The following is a 20,481-nucleotide window of genomic DNA, read 5'->3' on the forward strand; positions in this document are numbered from 1 at the left end:
AACTCTACAAGATGGATATAATTATCCCCATCTTAGAGAGGAGGCAGTAGTTTCAGAGAAGCAGTGCGAATACTGCACAATTCCTCGGCAGTAAAAGCATCATGGAGGAACAGCTCATGTCAGGCCCACAATCCCCTGCATTCCCTCTATTCCATCACCACTGACTTCAATCGACTGAGAAAGGCTGTGAAAAGATCCATGAGTTGCAGGCATTGGTGATGTGGGCAGGAGGATGGATACATGGACAGGAAGCAACCATCTCTGCTTACCTGGGGACGCAGGAAGAGATTCCTAAAAAACAGTCTTGCTTCTGAAGTGCACTAGGAAAAAAGAAAATTTGGGAGGTCAGCGCTCACATTTAGCAATCTCCCTATTATTTCTCTACACATGCCCCCAAGCAGTGGTTCTAGACTCTGGCAGACATAGAATTAGGACTTTTCTGTAGAGGAAATAGTAATGGAGGTGGAGTATATGCCAGATGCCTCAGTTTGCCAAACTTTAAAATGGAATCAAATATGTCCCTCATAGAACTATTGAGAAGTCTGGATAATATGTAATGAATTAATAATAATGGTAAAACATGTTGTTTGTTCAGAAAGCATCTATCATTTTTCTAGGATTTTAAAATAAGTCAATTAGGGCCAGAGCGATAGCACAGTGGCAGGGCGTTTTACTTGCATGTAGCCGACCCAGGATGAACCTGGGATCGATCCCCAGCATCCTATATAGTCCCCTGAACCTGTCAAGGAGAGATTTTCTCTTTTTTTTAGTTTTTGGGTCACACTCAGTGGCGCTCAGGAACTACTCCTAGTTCTATGCTCAGAAATTGCTCCTGGCAGGCATGGGGGACCACATGGGATGCCAGGATTCAAATCACTGTCCATCCTGGATTGGCTGAGTAAAAGGCAAATGCCTTACCATTGTGCTATCTCTCCGGCCCCTGCCAGGAGAGATTTCTGAGCACAGAGCCAGGAGTAACCCCTGAGCACCACACCAGGTGTGGCCCAAAAACAAAACATAATAAAATAAGCTAATTCTTCAATCCTCTTGTCTAGGGACTGTTATTATTGAATTTGCAATATAGAAAATGAGGCATCAAAAATATTATCACCAGTCTCATAAAAATATATGGGACAGGAGCCAAAGTAATAGCACAGAAGGGAAGATATTTGCCTTGCACATGGCCAACCTGATTCTATCCCTGGCATCCCATATAGCCCTCAAGGCTATGAGTAAACTTCAGAGCATAGAACCAGAGTAACCACTGAGTAACTTTATATATATATATATAAATATATATATATATATATAAATATATATATATATAATGTACATATATATATGTACATATATATATAGTTATGTCCTCTTCTCCAAAGGATTGATATCCATACAAGCCCAAGGAACTTGCCATCTGATATCTGACAAGAACCACTTTGGCACAGATATGGGTGCAAAGTCCCCAAGTCAACCAATCATGCACTTAATGGCAACAAACCATGGCTTTAAGCATCTTTTAATGATCCCTGTGGACTCAATGCTCTAGTTCAGAATTTTAAAGTGTCAGATCGACTTGCATGCAACAACTGGGAATGACAACCAAGGGATATACGGGAACGAGCCCAGAATCTGAGCTCTTAGGGTGCCAGCCACTCCAGCTAAAGTTGGGGGGAGGGTGCTCATCTTTAAAGGAGAAGACAGAACTAAAGATTCTTAAGCAATCTACAATTCTACTGGGCCTACGAATGAAACCAACTTTCTCCACAGCACTCAGGCCACTTTGAGAGACTCTTTATTTCTCTCACATACATTGACTGAACACCAAGCACGGACTCTGAAGAGTCCAGGATATCCACACAAGACCAACTCTGCTGCTCTACTTTGCAGTTAGTTTTGCCAACATGAAGAAGTGATAGTTTAGCAAAGCTGGGCAAAAGGAAAATTGAAGTAGAGTGTTGAGTTGAGATTGACAGGGTCTGGCCTGTCTGCCCCAACAGAAGTCAAGAAGTGACCCCCAAAGAATTCAGTTATGGTGCAAGGTCCAAGATCAGTTATGGTCCAAGGTCCCAGTACTCAGCAACTTGGGGTTAGGGAACCAGAACAGGATAAAAAAGACTGTTGGTGAAAAATAAAAAGTTCAAGTCAAAAACCCAGTGCACAAATTTGGATCAGGGGTTAGGTTTGTTTCTAAAAGGGACAGCAGTTTTCAATAAACCAGAGAGAACTCAGCTGCCACTTCATCTGGATTTCCTGACTTGAATCAAGTCCACCAAATGGCAATTTTGACGGTTGTTTCTTTCATATATGTGAGTGGGGCATGAACATAACTGCTTCTTAAAGAAACGTTTTACTTTGACACAGACACTACAGATTGTATTTAAAGATCAGTTCATCACACAGATGTATTTGCTTCACTAGAACTCCTTAGAGGGGAATAATTCAGTGGTTCTACTGTTTTTATGAAAAGTCATCGATTTTAACATATGTTTGTCAAACTTTTGACAAAACAATTTTCCTATTTTCTTTATGAACCACAGAAGGCAAATGTGGCACAGGCAATGCAATAAATAACACGCATTGTCAAATGAGATATTAAACATTTATGGATTTAATTTTTATACAGACTTTTAAAACATACCCCATAAATATCCATTAATCATTCACATAAGAGAAAACAGCATTCTGGTACATTCCATATCTTGCGACAACAGAAATCAACACAAGATGCTATGATTCTTAGATTCTTAGGAAGAGAAATAATAGTAAGAATTATAGGATAGTAAATACTTACAATATACAGTACAGAACACACAAAATGGTTGAACATATAAAATATATCTATATATGTATATAATAAAAAATTATCTATATATACATACAGATAACAAAATACTATACTATCAAAGTATTCTCTGCACAATACAGGTATTTAGAGAGAATTTGATTCCTAAATTGACTCTGAAGTTAATGACACCAATGCTGGTGTGCCTGCATAAAGCACCAGATTACAACTCTGAGAACTATATTCTCTTAAATATATGAATTATAACTTTCTTAAGCCTGCAGAGACAAAAAAATAACTTTTAGTAGTAGCTCATCTGTGAGGTAAAGAATTAATGAGTTTTCTCTCTATAATTCCTCTGCCTTTTGAATAGCTATAATGTATTTGTAAAATATATTATAAAGGGCTGGAGAGAGCATGAAGGTAGGGCATTTGCCTTGCATGCAGAAGGATGGTGGTTCGAATCCCGACATCTCATATGGCCCCTCGAGCCTGTCAGGAGCAATTTCTGAGCACAGAGCCAGGAGTAACTCCTGAGTGCTGCTGGGTGTGACCCAAAAACAAACAAAAAATTTATTATAAAAAATCACCAGATATAATAAGTAAAAAGACCATGGAGTCAGAAAAGCTTGGGTTCAAAACATAGCCTATACCTTTCCTAGGTTGGAGCCCTCTGAAATTCCAAGTGTGCACATGGCTTAAAAATAATGACAAGTGCCTTAAAGCATCCTTCTGCCTATGAAAGGTGAGATGAGATACTGCAAGCCATCGGCACAGAGTAGGAGCACCCAAAATGCTCGTCACTCTTCTATTCTCAGTACACAGGGAAGATCTGTAGGCGGGGTCTAAGTTGCTGATTCTTCAGCCATTTGTTTCTAGAATGATTGGCTATTCAACAGGTTCATGGCAGAGACCTTTTCTGCCCAAAAGGCTACAAAACAGAGTTAAATAAGAAGAGATTTCCACCACACTACTCGACTCATTAAAGCATTGGGCTTCTCAGTGTGGTGTGTGCTCCTGTATTCCTTCATACCTGCAACCTGGCAGAAAAGTCTCTTGCTAGGACTCCATTCCCAAGAAGAGTTAAGGCAGCCCCAGTGGAACAGTAAAAGAACCATAGCTCTCACCCTGGAGAATCCCATGTTGGCATTATTAGGAGCAAACTATCAAAAGAAATGACAGATAGCTTTCCTGAGGATAACAGATGCCCTGACATTTCTTTCTTTCCTTTTCTTAATCTTAAGATGTGGCTTTACCATCTCGTTCATTGGAAGGTTAGTTCAACTCGAGGTATCTGATAATAAATATGTGTATCCTCAACAGAATGTGGCTGTTGGGGATGGGTTGCCCTTGGCTATGTGTTGTTGCTGCACCTAACTACAGGAGAAATATTGATTTAACTGGCTTTAATAACAAAGTTAGGTGTTTGCTGACATGTGGAAATGAAAAATATCAAAACCAGGAAAAGCCGAAGATGTGGGTCAAATCCTCTTTCAGCTCACTCCACAGGACAACCTAAGGTCTTCCGCTATTCCGAAACTGTTTTAATGAGGCTTTCTTGAATTACAAACAACAGTAATTATCCTTTGAAGGGGAGATACTGCATAAATAAATATCAGAATAGTTTCTTTGGGATAGAGACTGTATAGGAAAGAAAGAAAAACAAAGAAGGAAAGGGAAATTACTACAATATATAACTCATTCTATTTGGAAAGTATATCTTGCTTTCTACCCAGGTTTGTGATGTTTCATCTTTTTTTGTTATCGTTCAACAGCTGAATACTCTGTTCCTTTATAACAATGCCTAGTACAAATATGTTAAGAAATGGGTGACGGGTGATGAGGCCAAGAGATAGCATGCAAGTAGGTGCGTTTGCCTTGCATGCGGAAGGAGGGTGATTCAAATCCTGGCATCCCAGATGGTCCCCCGAGCCTGCCAGGAGTGATTTCTGAGTGCCGGTGTGACCCAAAAACCAAAAAAAAAAAAATAAAAGAAATGGGATGAAGTAATAAGCTGAATGAAATATGGTTCCCAAATCAAATGAGGGAAATTCCTTGTCATTTCCTAGGTGAAAAGAGAAAATAAATATAGAAATTTCTCAAAGTGAGTAGGGCAAGCACACTACTCCAGGGAGTCTGGGTTCTCCAGGGTTTCCCATTACTGATTCCCCATTGCCAAGCAGTCAAGAACCTTATCTAAAGTGCTCAACACTTGGCTTTCTTCCCTCCCATGCCTGGGGAGCACAGCAGACATACTTCAATCATTCATTGCCTGAAGCACCTTCTTAAGGTTCCTAGAGAACAATCCAAGCCAGAGAGGCTGGCCAGCAAATTCTATGAGGCAGATTGGGGCTCACCTTCCTGAAACTAAAGAAGCGATTTCAAGTCCCGACCAACAAACCAGTCGGGGATGAAAAAACAACCAAGGCCACATCCATCAGCTGGTATGGATATGTCAGTGTCAAAAATTCCCACTTTCCTGTCCCCTTTCTTTCTCCTCTCCAGCAACAAAATAATTTACTATTCCGTTTTCTATCAATCTTGTTAGATTATGTATTTCTACTTTTTTTTATTTGTGCTATTTTTTGGAGTTTTTTTTTTTTTTTAAATAGATTCCAACCACATGGGGGGGTGGGGAGATCAGTGGGGAAGAGCGAGGCCTAGAACTCTGGGTCTTGAACGTATTGGCAATGTGCTCTGCAACCTTCCCCAATCCAGATACTTTTTTATTTTCCTCTAAAAATCAACACAATCAATTATAAGTATATAATTCTCAATTCTACCTTCTACACTGACATACCTACTTTCATAAAGGTTTTATCATATTCAGAAGAACCACCGATTAAAGTCAGGGCAACCTTTTCTCTCAGAACATACCACAGAAGTCAGCAGCAGGACTGAGAATTCTTTCCAAGAACTGCTGCATTCATTATTATTTTACTGAGGAGAGTCAGAGCAAAGAGCTAGTAAGATCTAGCTCAGGCTGGCATCAGGAGTGGTACATTTTAACATATGTATTGCAAATGTTCCCATATCCGAATACTTTTAAGTGGCACATCAGATCCTCCATTGGAGGATACCATGGTCATGAACTAACTCACTTGGAAATGAATAAAAAAAAAACACTTTGAACTAACCAAGTTGTCTGTTCGATGAATCTTATCCCCTTAATGGCCTGCAACTATGTGGTGGTCACTATGGCCATGTGAGAGCTTCCAGTTCAGTGACAGCCAAGCAATGAGCATGAACCCTCTTGAATCCAACCTGGAGCTTACAATTCAAACTCCTCACTAATGAACAGGGAACCCAAACTGAACTTGTTGTGCCCTTTCTGCCTTCAGTTTACCTGTGTGGACAGATTGGGAAAGGCAAAATTGGTAGCACTGGTTGGTAAAGATTTGAAATATTCTAGTTACTGGAATAGGCCCTTTATTGCCTCTCCTTTATGAGAACTAAGATAAAAGGGACCAAAAAAACACACACAAAAAAACCGGGAATAATTCTAGTGTATGAATGTGTAAGCGCAAGGATTCTAAGAATTCAAGAGCACAAACAAAAGATGGCCATCTAAGAGTTAAACCTATGGAGCATTACATTACCACGAGGTATTTCTTTATCTTTTTACAAAGAACCAAAACCTATAAAATGACGCATCAGGATTAACCTATTTGAAGACAATTTCTACAGATCCTTTGTTCTAAGAAACAGAACCTAGGTACTCACTGGAAATACCCATACTCTGCTTTTGTATTAATTAAGTCCTTTTTCCCAACAAAATTGACACACCACTACACACTGTAAGTCAAGTTTGAAAGCAGCCTGGATAAACGTTCCAAATGGATGACTTTTGAGATAAAAAAAGACAACCTGCCAGCTCACCAAATGTTTCTTTGGGGGTTAATCCCAGGATACTTGCCCACACCTACGCAAACTCATGCTACTGTGATTACAGCTCTTTATTTCCCTGACATATTATTTAAAGATCGAGTCAAAGGTCTTTTTCCATTGAACTCTTGGTATATATACATAGAATGGTTACAGGCCACACCCATTTTCTTTGGCTCTTCTTATTGTTTATTTCTTATATAGACTTATAGGAAAAACTCTGATGCTAGTCAGATTAAGTAATCCTGGCCTACTCCCATACAATTCAACAAAGAAGACTTTTGTGTGATTGTTTAAATGTTTTTTTCCTCTAAGGTTTTTTTTTATCAAATAATCATATCAATGTTTTATTTCCCGCAGCTAACACCTTATTTAAATGAGGCTCGATTCCAAAACTTATAAGAACATACGCACACAAGAGGGACTGCAGTTGAATAAGCCAAAAGTTCCAGCCAAGTGTCCTATCTCTGACGTGGCACTCAGTGATATTTTGTAAAAGTACAATGGGAACTATTCATGCTGTCAGCCTCTGAAAAGATAGGCCTGAGCAAGCTGCATGCCTGGATAGAAAATCTTGAGCTTTGAAACCAGGCAGTCCTTGGCTTTGCTACCCCTTCTCACTGTGACCTGGGGAACAGCTTATGTCTCCACTGTGCTTTGTCATCTGAAAAATGGAAGTAACAAATTCACTTTTCAGGGCCACAGTCGAGAATGAGAATGTTGCTATAAAAGAGGCCAACATATTGCTAGACATAGAAGAACTGTTAGTTTCTTTATGCTTTTCAGTGGTGTATTCTCAATCTGCTGTCTATACAAACAAACAAAACTATAAGTATATTAACCACAGTGGTTTTTTTTTATAACAGTAAAGAAATGAAAATAGTCTTAGCATCAAGTTATGAGTCCACAAAGGTATATTCTAAATAGCGAAATGCACACCATCATGCCAAATATTTCTCAAAAAATGTTATGATAAAAGAAATTATTACCTTAGAAGTGAAGTGAAAAAAAAAGAGAATCTGGGATAACAAAAATTCATATATATTCATTCATTCACTATAATGCATGTACTATTCCATGTACTTTACATGTCTATTATCACAATAAGCCTTCTAGATGCAAGCTATTTTTTTTTTTTTTTTGGTTTTTGGGCCACACCCTGTGACGCTCAGGGTTACTCCTGGCTATGCGCTCAGAAGTTGCTCCTGGCTTCTTGGGGGACCATATGGGACGCCGGGGGATCGAACCGCGGTCCGTCCTAGGCTAGCGCAGGCAAGGCAGGCACCTTACCTCCAGCGCCACCGCCCGGCCCCGCTATTATTTTCCTGATTTTAACAAAAGCAAAATTAGGAGTTTTGTCATTTTTGGTAGCTTCCAGTAACTACTTAAAAATATAGTCAGAACCAAAATCACAGAGGGTCTCATTCCAAAGCACTTTTCACAACTGAGTCTTCAATACAACCTCCTAGGTCTACCATGATGGTAGGTGAGCACACAGACACCAACAACACAAATAAAACTCAGCACATGCCATAACCACACATGAAGCATATCTGGATGAAAACAGACCAGATGACATTAACAGTGACACAAATCTCTAGGAAACACAATTTTAGCTAAGTTTTATTTGGGGGAAGGGAGTGATGGCTGGGCCACACCTGATATTGCTCAGGGCTTATTCTTGCCTCAGTGCTCAGGGCCATCCTTGGTGGTGCTCATGGGCCTTATGTGCTATTGAGGATCATTCTCATGCAAGTCAATGACTTACTCCCTGAACTTCTTACTGGCCCTAAAATTTAATGATATTTTAAAACGATCTATTAAAGTATCTTTTCCAAACTCCATCAGAATGCATTATTTTTTAGTAACTCCTTACAAAAGATAAGGCATTATACAAATAATAGATTCTATTTCCTTTTTTTTTAAAATAATTTCCATGCCAGAAATTAAATACAGAGCATGTGCTTTGTCTCTGAGTAGTCTGCCTGTTTTAATTACTAGCGTTTTTATGAAATGATGGTTCTCTGACAAGTAGATGTAGGCTCACTTATTTTTCCATCTAGTCATGAAAAAATAATTCTGTGCATGAATATAAAGCAACCATTCTTATCTTTGATGGTATTTGATATTAATTTGAAAAGTCAAAGAACTGTGAGAGAATAACTGTTCAAATAAGATGGTATTTTCCACTGAGAGACTAGCATAACCATAGGTGACATAACGCCATAAGCACCTTTCCTGTCATGGTGCTGTTAGTGATACTGTCATGGACTCATTTATGTAGCCTAGGACACTGTTTGGACATGTCTCAGCCTGATTACTGTCTATCCCAAGAGATGTGACTGTGATGATGCGTTGGAGTGACACCTAAGCAGTGATTTCCTGTCACCCACTGGTTTATTTTCAGAGCAATGATTCTAGAAAGTGTACTGACAGATGTACTAAGAAGCAATTCTTCTGAAATAAACTAGTTCACATGAGTTGAAGTTACTGGTGAGCTCTCATAAAATAATTTATTCTCTTAAATTAAAAGTGGGTTACTTAGGTACAAGTTTTCATCAAAATTTCAAAAAAGAAAGAAAAACTGGTCTGAATTCATTTTATTTCATTTCATTTCAGTGCTTTATGTTTGGTTTTACAGCTACACCCAGGGGAGTTCAGGGTCTACTTCTGGTGTCCCTGTGCTTGGGATCCCTACTGAAGGCATTTAGAGGAGGACGATGTCATGCAGTGCTTCTCAATTATTTTCTGTCATGCCCACCTAGGAAGAAGAAAACATTTTTGTACCCCCACACGACTGTAAATAGTATCTTTACTAAAAAAATTTAACCTGCAAAACAAAAATATATAAAATAATTTATATAATATTATATATAACAATATATATATATAATTGAGCTGATTTTTTTAATCAGAGGTGATGTCTGGATTGATGGCTACAATGAGCACATTTTGCAATGCATAGCTTTACTAAGCGGGTTTAAAGCAGGACACAGCAACTCTCAGCTCCCAAGACATTCAAAGACATAAACACGGGGCTTAGTGTTTGCTGAGGTCAAACATGCCCCCCTTTATGGAGCCTCGTGTCCCCCCTTGGGGGGCGCACCCTACTATTTGAGAAGCACTGATGTAGTGTAAGAAGAGAACCTGGGTCTCCTTCAGACAAAGCATGTACTCCAGTCGATTGTACCTCTCTCTGGTCCTATAGGTTTTAAGATTCCCAATGGGTGAGTTGACAAATAGAGCACAATTTCAGGGGTCTCAAACTCAATTTACCTGGGGGCTGCAGGAGGCAAAGTCGGGGTAACCCTTGAGTGCAAAGTCAGTAGTAAGCCTTGAACATTGGGGTGTGTGACCCAAAAAACTAAAACAAATCAAAACGAAAAAAGATTCCTTTAGGGCAGGGCCACAAAATGTTGTACGCAGGGCCGCAAATGGCCAGCGGGCCGTGAGTTTGAGACCCCTGGACTATGTCTTATCTAACTGTAGCCTCTTAGATACCTTGGGAACAAGAAGTCAGTACAAGTGAAGAGACTGCCAAGTTGGTATGCTTTTTTGTACTGCTAACAATCCACATATTGAGGTCAAGATGACTCTTGAAGAGAACAGACAGGGATTTTCCTGCTGGGCCTGTCTTGGCTGTTCTGTATTCACAGAGAAAGTATCATTCTCAAACACAGTTTATAAATAAGCAAAAGCCATGTCCCCAATATAATGAAAGTTTAAAAAAAATATTACCATCCAAAATGTCTTGATAGAAAGAAAAAAATGATTCAACAAAAATTTAAAAAATTTAACAAGGAGAAATGTGAAGTCCCATAATTATACATGGGTTTATAGACTTGGATTGGCAGGAGTTACCACCGAGGAAATAAGACTCAGAAATGATATTTGACTTGGGATGTCAATTAACAACATGTGACTGAACTGAAATGGAGGCCAACACAACAGTATCTGATTGGATCAAATCTAGTCAGAATGGCCAGAATAAGGTTATTGATGGCAATAGTGTTGTTCTCCCACTCAGAGAACTTAGGGGTACAGTATTGAGTTCAAGCTCTCATGTTTAGAATGTTTAGATGTCTCCACAGGCAGAGTAGCCTGGGAGACATCAGCTGAAAGAACAGTAACCACATAAACCTAAAAAGATAAGACTGAGGATCCATAAAGACAATGGATATGGTTATTTAATATTTGAAGAATGACCCTACAGAAAAGAACAAGGGTATCTATTCCGAGTTCCTCTCCAAAAAGGCCAAATGAGACCAAGAGGGGGGACTGTGGGGAGACAGTTTTAGCCCAATATTGCAAGGAAGAAGTTGTCAATATAGTTTGTTCTTACACTCTTGAGAATGACTGACTAGACCCAAATACAGATAAGAAAAGGGCTGGGTCTAAAATGGTGGAGGAGCCTTCCCTGGAGGTGAGGGGGAAGCCGCTGAACTCTGCTGAAACTCAGATGCCAGCACCTATCTCTGACTGTCTCCTGTGCGGTGCTGCATACTTGGCCTGATTTCATCCTGTGTGTGGCTTCATCTGCACATGGCTAGCCTTCCCTAGAGCCTGATTTCATCCAGTGTGTGGCTTCATCTGCACACGACTAGCCTTCCCTGAGGCTTCCCTGGAGGTGAGTTGATACGCCCAGAGAGGGAGGAGCCATCCACTTAACTATGTGGCCGCGCACATCATTTAGCCAATGAATACAACCACAACACTTAGAAAAACCCACAATACAAGTGTGACAATGGGGAAACAACGCAGGCCAACACCAGACATAGAGAATGAAGACAGCAACTCAGATGACCAGACATGGCCAACCATCTAGTCAGTCTCTCAGATAAGGAGTTTAGAGTCGAAATATGGAAGATGTTCAAAGAACTCAAAGAAAGTATAGAACAGAACACTAATAAGAATCAAGAGAATATGAAGATAAAAATGAGAAAACTTCAAACTAAAATTTCAGGTCAAAAAACAGGTCTGAAAAACTCAGTAGATGAATTGAAAAAAAAATAGATGAGCTTTCCCATGGGTTAATAGCAGCTGAGGATAGAATTAGTACACTGGAAGATGAGATGAATAACAACTCCATACAGCAGAAGAAATTGGAAAAAAGCCTTAAAGCAAATGATCAAACAATGGAAAAATTACTCAAAGAATGGGAACAGATGAAAATAGAAGTCTATGATAAGCTCAACAGAAACAACTTAAGAATCATTGGAGTCCCAGAGACCTAGGAAGAAAATCTCCAGGAAAAATCAATGGTCAAGAACATCATTAAAGAGAAACTACCAGAGCTAATGAATACATGCGATCAAACCCTGCATACCTGAAGAGTACCAACTAAAAGAGACACCAGAAAAAACACTCCGAGACACAATGGCAAATTCGTCACAATGACAAATCCCACAGATAGAGACAGAATTCTGAAAGCAGAAAGATTGAAAAGAGAATTACATTCAAGAGAACATCCTTCAGATTTACTGCAGACCTGTCACCTGAAACACTCAAGGCCAGAAAGCAGTGGAGGGACATAGTGACAAAACTCAATAAAATAAATGCTTTGCCTAGAATATTGCACCCAGAAAAACTTTCAGGTTTGAAGGAACAATGCATGGTTTTACAGACAAACAAAAGCTCAGAAACTTCACAGACTCAAAACCAGTCTTAAAAGAAAAACTGAAAGACCTACTTTAAGACAAGACTGACCAACAGACACACCAAACTTTGATAAAAGGTGGCACTAAATCCCAGGACAATTCTTTCTCTCAATGTCACTGGACTAAATGCACCAGTTAAGAGATACAGAGTGGTTAAATGGATCAAAAAAACTCAATCCAACCTTCTGCTGCCTACAATAAATGCACCTGAGTAGTCAGAACAAACATAAACTCAAAATAAAAGGCTAAAAGAAAATGATCCAAGCAAACAACACCTATAAAAAAGCTGGAGTGGCCATACTAATATCAGATGATGCAAAATTTACACTCAGGAAAGTTGTAAGGGATAAAGATGGACATTTTGTATTAGTCAAGAAATATGTACAGCAGGAAGAAATCACTCTCCTAAACATATATGCACAAAATGAGGGGACAGCAAAATATTTAATACAATTGTTGATGAATCTGAAAAATAATATCAATAATGACACAATAATTGTGGGAGACTTCAACAGGGCTTTGTCAACACTTGATATGTCAACCAGACTGAAACACAACAAGAAATACTAGACATGAAAAGAGAAATGGAAGAAAGAGGCCTAGTAGATATATATAGGACACTCCATCCCCAGAAACCTGGATACACATTCTTCTCTAATGTACATGGGACATTCTCCAGGATAGACTACATGCTACCACATAAAACATACTTCCATAATATCAAGAGGATAGAAATTTTGCAGGCTACCTTCGCTGACTACAAGGCCCTGAAATTATATGTGAACTACAAAGGGACACAGAAGAAAAACTTTAATACCTGGAAGTTAAACAGCCTAATACTGAATAACCATTGGGCCCGTGATGAAATCAAAGAGGAAATCAAAACCTTCCTAGAAACAAATGACAATGGAGACACAAACTATCAGAACCTATGGGACACAGCAAAAGCAGTACTGAGAGGAAATTTTATAGCTTTGCAAGCACACATCAGGAAAGAAGGGGCATACCTGAATAGCTTAATAACGCAAAGCATAGAATTAGAAAGTGCTCAACAAAAGAAACCAAAATTAGGGAGACAGAAGGAAATAACAAAGCTGAGAGCAGAAATCAATTAAGTGGAAACACAAAAAACAATCCAAAAGATCAACAAAAGCAGAAGTTGGTTCTTTGAAAAAATAACAAGATTGATAGACCACTGGAAAAACTAACAAAGAGAGAGAAACTTGATAACTCATATTAGGAATAAAAAAGGAGAGATCACTACTGATATGGTAGAGATTCAAAGGGTAATCAGAAACTACTTTGAGAAACTCTATGCCACTAAAAATGAGAACCTGGAAGAAATGGATAAATTCTTGGACTCTTATAATCTTCCACGGTTGAAGGAAGAGAATGTAGCTAAACACCCCCATCACTCTTGAGATTAAGACAGTAATCAAATTTCTGCCCCAAAACAAAAGCCCAGGCCCAGATAGATTCACTAATGAGTTCTTTCAAACCTTTCAAGAAGAACTACTACCAATCCTGGCAAGACTCTTTCATGAAATCAAAAAAATAGGAACACTTCCAAATAGCTTTTATGAAGCCAACATCACCTTGATACATAAACCAGACAGACATGCTACAAAAAAAGAAAATTACAGACCGATATCGCTGATGAACACAGATGCAAAGATCCTCAACAAAATCCTGGCAAATAGGATTCAATGCCTCATTTAGAAGATCATCCACTATGATCAAGTAGGTTTCATCGCAGGAAAGCAAGGCTGATTTAACATCCGTAAATCTATCAACATAATACACAACATCAACAACAAGAAAAATAAAAATCACATGATCATATCAATAGACGCAGAGAAAGCATTTGATAAGTTCCAACACCCATTCTTGATCAAAACTCTCAGCAAAATGGGAATGGAAGGAACCTTTCTCAATATAGTTAAGGCCATCTACAACAAGCCAGAGGCAAATATTGTCCTCAATGGAGAAAAACTAAAAGCCTTCCCTCTAAATTCTGGCACAAGACAAGGCTGTCCTCTCTCACCATTCCTATTCAACATAGCACTGGAAGTCCTTGCTATAGTGATTAGGCAAGAAAAAGATATCAAGGGAATCCATATAGGAATGGAAGAAATCAAATTTTGCTGTTTGCGGATGACATGATACTCTACTTAGAAAACCCTAAAGACTACCAAAAAACTTCTAGAAATAATAAACTCATATATCAATGTGGCAGATGACAAAATTAACACACAAAAATCAATGGTCTCTCTATACACCAATAATAATAGGGAAGAAATGGACATTAAGAAAACAACCCCATTCACAATAGTGCCACACAAACTTCAAATATCTTGGAGTCAACTTGACCAAAGACGTTAAGGACTTACACAAAGAAAACTATAAAACTCTGCTCCAAGAAATAAGAGAGGACACGTGCAAATGGAAGCACATACCCTTCTCATAGATTGGCAGGATTAACATCATTAAAATGGCAATACTCCCCAAAGCATTGTACAGGTTTAATGTGATCCCTCTAAAGATACCCATGACATTCTTCAAAGAAGTGGATCAGGCACTTTTGAAATTCATTTGGAACAATAAACACCCTAGAATAGCTAAAGCAATCATTGGGGAAAAGAATATGGGAAGAATTACTTTCCCCAACTTTAAACTTTACTACAAAGCAATAGTTATCAAAACAGCATGGTATTGGAATAAAGATAGGACCTCAGATCAGTGGAATAGACTTGAATACTCAGAGAATGTTCTCCAGACATACAATCCCCTAATTTTTGATAAAGGAGCAAGAAATCCTAAATGGAGCAAAGAAAGCCTCTTCAACAATTGGTGTTGGCACAACTGGTTAGCCACTTGCAAAAAATTGAACTTATATCCACAGTTAACCTCATGTATGAAGGTAAAATCCAAATGGATTAAAGACCTCGATATCAAACCCGAAACCATAAGATATGTAGAACAACAGGTAGACAAAACACTCCAGGACATTAAGACTACAGGCATCTTTAAAGAAGAAACTGCACTCTCCAAGCAAGTGAAAACAGAGATTAACAGATGGGAATATATTAACCTGAGAAGCTTCTGCACTTCAAAGGAAATAGTGCCCAGGATACAAGAGAACCCCCCCTGAGTGGGAGAAACTATTCACCCAATACCCATCAGATAAGGGGCTAATCTCCAAAATATACAAGGCACTGACAGAACTTTACATGAAAATTTTCTAATCCCATCAATAAATGGGGAGAAGAAATGGACAGACACTTTGACAAAGAAGAAATACAAATGGTCAAAAGACACATGAAAAAATGCTCCACATCACTAATCATCAGGGAGATGCAAATCAAAACAACTATGAGGTACCACCTCACACCACAGAGATTGGCACACATCACAAAGAATGAGAACAAGCAGTGTTGGCAGGGATGTGGAGAGAAAGGAACTCTTATCCACTGCTGGTGGGAATGCTGTCTAGTTCAACCTTTACAGAAAGTGATATGGAGATTTCTCCAAAAACTGGAAATTGAGCTCCCATACGATCCAGCTATACCACTCCTAGGAATATACCCTAAGAACACAAAAATACAATACAAAAATCCCTTCTTTACACCTATATTCATTTCAGCACTATTTACCATAGCAAGACTCTGGAAACAGCCAAGATACCCTTCAATAGATGAATGGCTAAAGAAACTGTGGTACATATACACAATGGAATATTATGCAGCTGTCAGGAGAGATGAAGTCATGAAATATTCCTACACATGGATGTACATGGAATCTATTATGCTGAGTGAAATAAGTCAGAGAGAGTGAGAAAGATGCAGAATGGTCTCACTCATTTATAGGTTTTAAGAAAAATGAAAGACATTCTTACAATAATAATTTTCAGACACAAAAGAGAGGAGGGCTGAAAGTTACAGCCTACTTCATGAAGCTCAGCACAAACAGGGATGAGTTTAGTTAAAGAAATAACTACATTGTGAACTATCCTAACAATGAGAATGTATGAGGGAAATAGAAAGCCTGTCTAGAGTACCCTACTCCCGTAGGGTGCGGAGGAGGGAGATTTGGGACATTGGAGAAGGGAATGTTGCACTGGTGATGGGTGGTGTTCTTTACATTGCTGAAACCTAAACACAATCATGTGTGTCATCAAGTTGTTTAAATAAAATATATGTTAAAAATTTTCAATTAAAAAAACAGCCGAATCAAACATTGTACTGCCTACATCTGAATAGTCAGAATAATTAGACTCAAAAAAATGGTGGGGGACAAAAGGGAAGAACCAGTAGAATTACTCTATGTCACACAGTTGGGACTTCTCTGTTAATGGCCATGGTTAGGAAAGGCTGCCAATAACGAGGTGCAGGTTGTCAGAACCATCATCCCCACATTCCCTGTACAATAGTCATAGAGCTAATATCGTATCAGTAGTCATCAGGAAGATGCTCCTTATACCTAGATCTAAGCAACATATAAATAAGCCTCTTCCCAATAAGAGTGAAATAATTATAAATTTATATGTAATCCAGAAGAGTTCAGATGGTAAGATTCGACTTAAGTTTGGAAATTATAAATTACTGTTGTCATGGCAACCTTAGTTGATACCATCACTGCAGCTTCAACAATTCTTGCTCTGGGACTTCCCGAATAATAAATGAATTTATATATTTAGTGGCATTATCAATCCTGAAAAGACTTTTTTGTATTCTGGCTTTTTTTTTTTAATTTTAAGGCAGTGAATTCCTATTTTTTTTCTTGAGTGTTCACAATTTTCATTTGACCCCACCCCACCTGAGAAGAGGATAATTTTGCTGGTTTGAACCCAAGAAGCCATCAGCCGACAGCCCTGTGCATGTATGGAGCCAGTTCACAGCCCTGATTTCCAAGGAGATCTGAGAAAGAAGTCAACGAATGACCTTCCAGATCAAGGCATCAGCTGTCATCAGCATAAAGTCTTTCACTTCCCAAAGGTTTTAGGACTGCTTACATTCCCATAAGAAACCTGGAAAGATCAGAGATGGAGGAATGTGGGATCGGACAACCTCATCCCTCTTCACAACACTTCAGCGAAAGCTCTTTTGTGGTTGTGTTTTTAACAACCATTTTTAACAGAGCTTTAATAGTCATATATAAAATTCAGTCCACATGAGAATAACATTGCTCCCAACCAAAGCCACTCTTTTCCCTCCCTTTTGATGATCAACAAAAGTCACAACAGAAGAACTTCACAAACACCCACAGCTGAGAAAAGAACAGCTCCAATAAATCCATAAATTCCAACTGTGGTGTCTAATTTGTATGTTTTAAATTTATCAACGAAGAGTAGAAATAAAAGTATATTTTGATGGCAACACACCTGACTACTCAGAGATTAAAAAGTTGATTTTGCTTATTCCCATAACTCAGGCAGAAGACCTTTTCCATGGGTTCACGCTGTCCTCATAATCCCAGATGGATATTTTCATAAATGCAAACCATTAGGCAGGGATGGCCCGAAGCCAAATGTGAAGGCAATTTTCTTCTGTCTTTTTCTTCCTGAATGGGTAAAATCTGAGTCCCATGACCCAGATTTCTCCCTTCTCAGTCTTAGTGATAGGGCTATAAAATTATTCAACCTTCCAAACATGGGTCTGGTAAGTTTAAATTACCGCTTCCCTGGCATTTGCATTTTATATCCTGGTGTAGGGCACTTAAGTTAATCTTAGGTTAGTCATAACAAAATCATGATGAACCAGGAAGGTACTATTAATTTCTCTTCCTACATAGGAAAACTGAGGTTCAGGAAAATTAAATATTTGCTCAAGTTCATAGAGCCAACCAATTACATGAGTCAAAATCTGGTCTTTCACATATCAAAATGTCTTCCTTCTAAATCCTGCTGGTTTTAGAAAGACCTTAGGGTACAATTCTCATACTATATGCTTTCACAAATTTTGAGAGCAGAAAAACTGTTTATTCTTGAAGTGACTGTTGAGTATTAGAGATTCTGAAGGCCCACCAGAAGTGACCCACTGTGCTCATTATGCCTCTCAGGCCATTTTTGCTAGATATCTGACTTTATATTTTTCACTTTTTGCACAATAACCTTTCCCCATTGACACAACTGTATATAGATGCCTAAAATAAAGGTGAAGCCAAAACTGCTTAGGATTCGGGGGCAGGGGATTCTTCTCAAAACCAAAGGATCAACAAAATACTGCAAGCAGACTGCCAGAAAACATACTAAGTCGCACTCCTTTCAGGACTTCAGGGGTACGTGACCCTACTCAACTTTTCTCTTTGATAGTCCTGGTTTCTTCCCTCATCTCCAGGTTTCTCCGTGCTGCTTTAGCCTGTAAAGTTGGATTGCCTTTATTGTTGTTGACATTCCCACTGTGAAAATACAAAGTTTTGTGTAGTTTAGGACTATCTTTTTTTTCCACAGAGTTGTTCATGATTGAGTTTCAGTCATACAATGTCCAACATTCTTTTATTTTCTTTTGTTTTTTGGCCCATACCCAGCGATGAGTATGATGCTCATACTCCTGACTATGAGCTCAGAAATCGCTCCTGGCTTGTGGCACCATATGGGATGCCTGGGGTTGAACCGAGGTCCATCCTGGGTCAGCTGTGTGCAAGGCAAATGCCCTAATGATGCACTACCGCTCTGGCTCCCAATGTCCAACATTCCTCAGTGCACATTTCCCACCACCAATGTCCCCAACTGACCTTCCCTTTCCTCCTCTCCTGTGCCCTCTTCTCTTCTCTATGGCAGATTGTCTCTTTCTCTATCTCTTTCCCTCTCTCCATCCTTCATTCTATCTTACCCTTTTGCCTTTTAGGCACTGGATATTCAATACTGTTATTGAAGGGGTTTCATGCATATCACTTTTCCTTTTAGCACCCAGTTCTTGTCTGGAGTGATCATTTCCAACTCTCTTTGACCTAACTGCACTCTGCCACTCTCTCTTTGAGTAAGTTTCCTACATGGACTGATCCTCCTGGCCCCATTGCTATTGTCTCTGTATATTATTAACATACTCTCTTATTTTAACATTCTACAAATAGGTAAGATCATTCTATGTATATTCCTCTCCCTCTGATTCATTTCACTCACCATAATACTTTCCATATCTATCCAGGTATACGCAAATTTAATGTCTTCATTTTTTTTTGAACAACTGCATATTATTCCATTGTGCACTACCTAGTTTTTATCCAGATATGAACCATAGTTTCTTTACTCATGACAGACACTCTCTTTTAATTATTTCTGATGCCCTTTCCTCAGAGCCAGTTGGGCCGAGGCCCCTCAAACTTCTGCCTTCCATATAAAAAAGAGAAATAGCTAATACTTCAGTACCAGTAGTTCAGGAAAGCCGACTTGGGTGGCTGGCATGTTATTTTGTTCAATGTGCAATGACGGTATGCCATGTGTGTTATTTATGTTCAAAAGGTGATGGCCATCTTTCTATGGGCTCTGGAGCTAAACACTAGGGGAGCTGAGACTGGACCCACTGGAGTGGATCAGGAAAAGATGAGAAGCTTAGTGGCTTCCCCTGGTGCCTCACAAGCAGATGCACCTGGTATCTTTCTGTATACAAAAATATCTCAGTTTCCTAGGTCTGACAGTGACTGGGAAGTTTCAAGAAGACACTAGTTTTACCTGTGTTTTCTGCACTGTGTATACTGCATGAATGACCCCCAAGCTGTTGTGTCTCTAATTCATATCTCTCCAGTTCTGAGTCTTAGCTCAAGCACCTGATAATTCTGAATTGAAGTTGTTGCCCAACTGCTGCCTCTCCACATTTACAATGCTGACTTAATCCTCCAAAAAGCTCATAGGCTTGGCTTATCCAGGAGGCACTCTTGGAATCCAGAGATGTCCTGTAACAATGCTGTCCCTTAGCAATATCACGTGAGCCCTCCGAGTCATTTCAAATGTTCTGGTAGGCATGTTAAGCAGATCTGTGGACTTTAATAAGCTATTTTCTTTAATCCGTTATATCTGAACCATTATTACTTCAACACATAATCATTATTAGCATTTGTCCATGAGCTATTCTATATTATTTGTTTTCTATATAAAATTTCACCACCTATATCTATTCCACAGTAAAAGCCTATCTCCATATCACTATGCTCAAAAATCCA

General features: G+C 39.0%; 1 protein-coding gene across 4 annotated transcripts in view; it reads right to left on the reverse strand.

Annotated features, from left to right (window-relative positions):
* Positions 1 to 20,481, reverse strand: part of SPATS2L (spermatogenesis associated serine rich 2 like) — a 229,700-nt gene that overhangs the window by 198,727 nt on the left and 10,492 nt on the right. For 3 of the 4 annotated variants that reach the window (XM_049773217.1, XM_049773219.1, XM_049773220.1), the window contains exon 2: positions 270 to 320. The exons of the other annotated variant lie outside the window; for it this stretch is intronic. The gene's annotated coding sequence lies outside the window, so the exon portion shown is untranslated. The remainder of the gene's footprint in view (positions 1 to 269; positions 321 to 20,481) is intronic. 4 annotated transcript variants of the gene reach the window in all.

This window comes from Suncus etruscus, chromosome 5 (genome assembly GCF_024139225.1).
Source record: "Suncus etruscus isolate mSunEtr1 chromosome 5, mSunEtr1.pri.cur, whole genome shotgun sequence".
Taxonomy (NCBI): Eukaryota; Metazoa; Chordata; class Mammalia; order Eulipotyphla; family Soricidae; genus Suncus; species Suncus etruscus.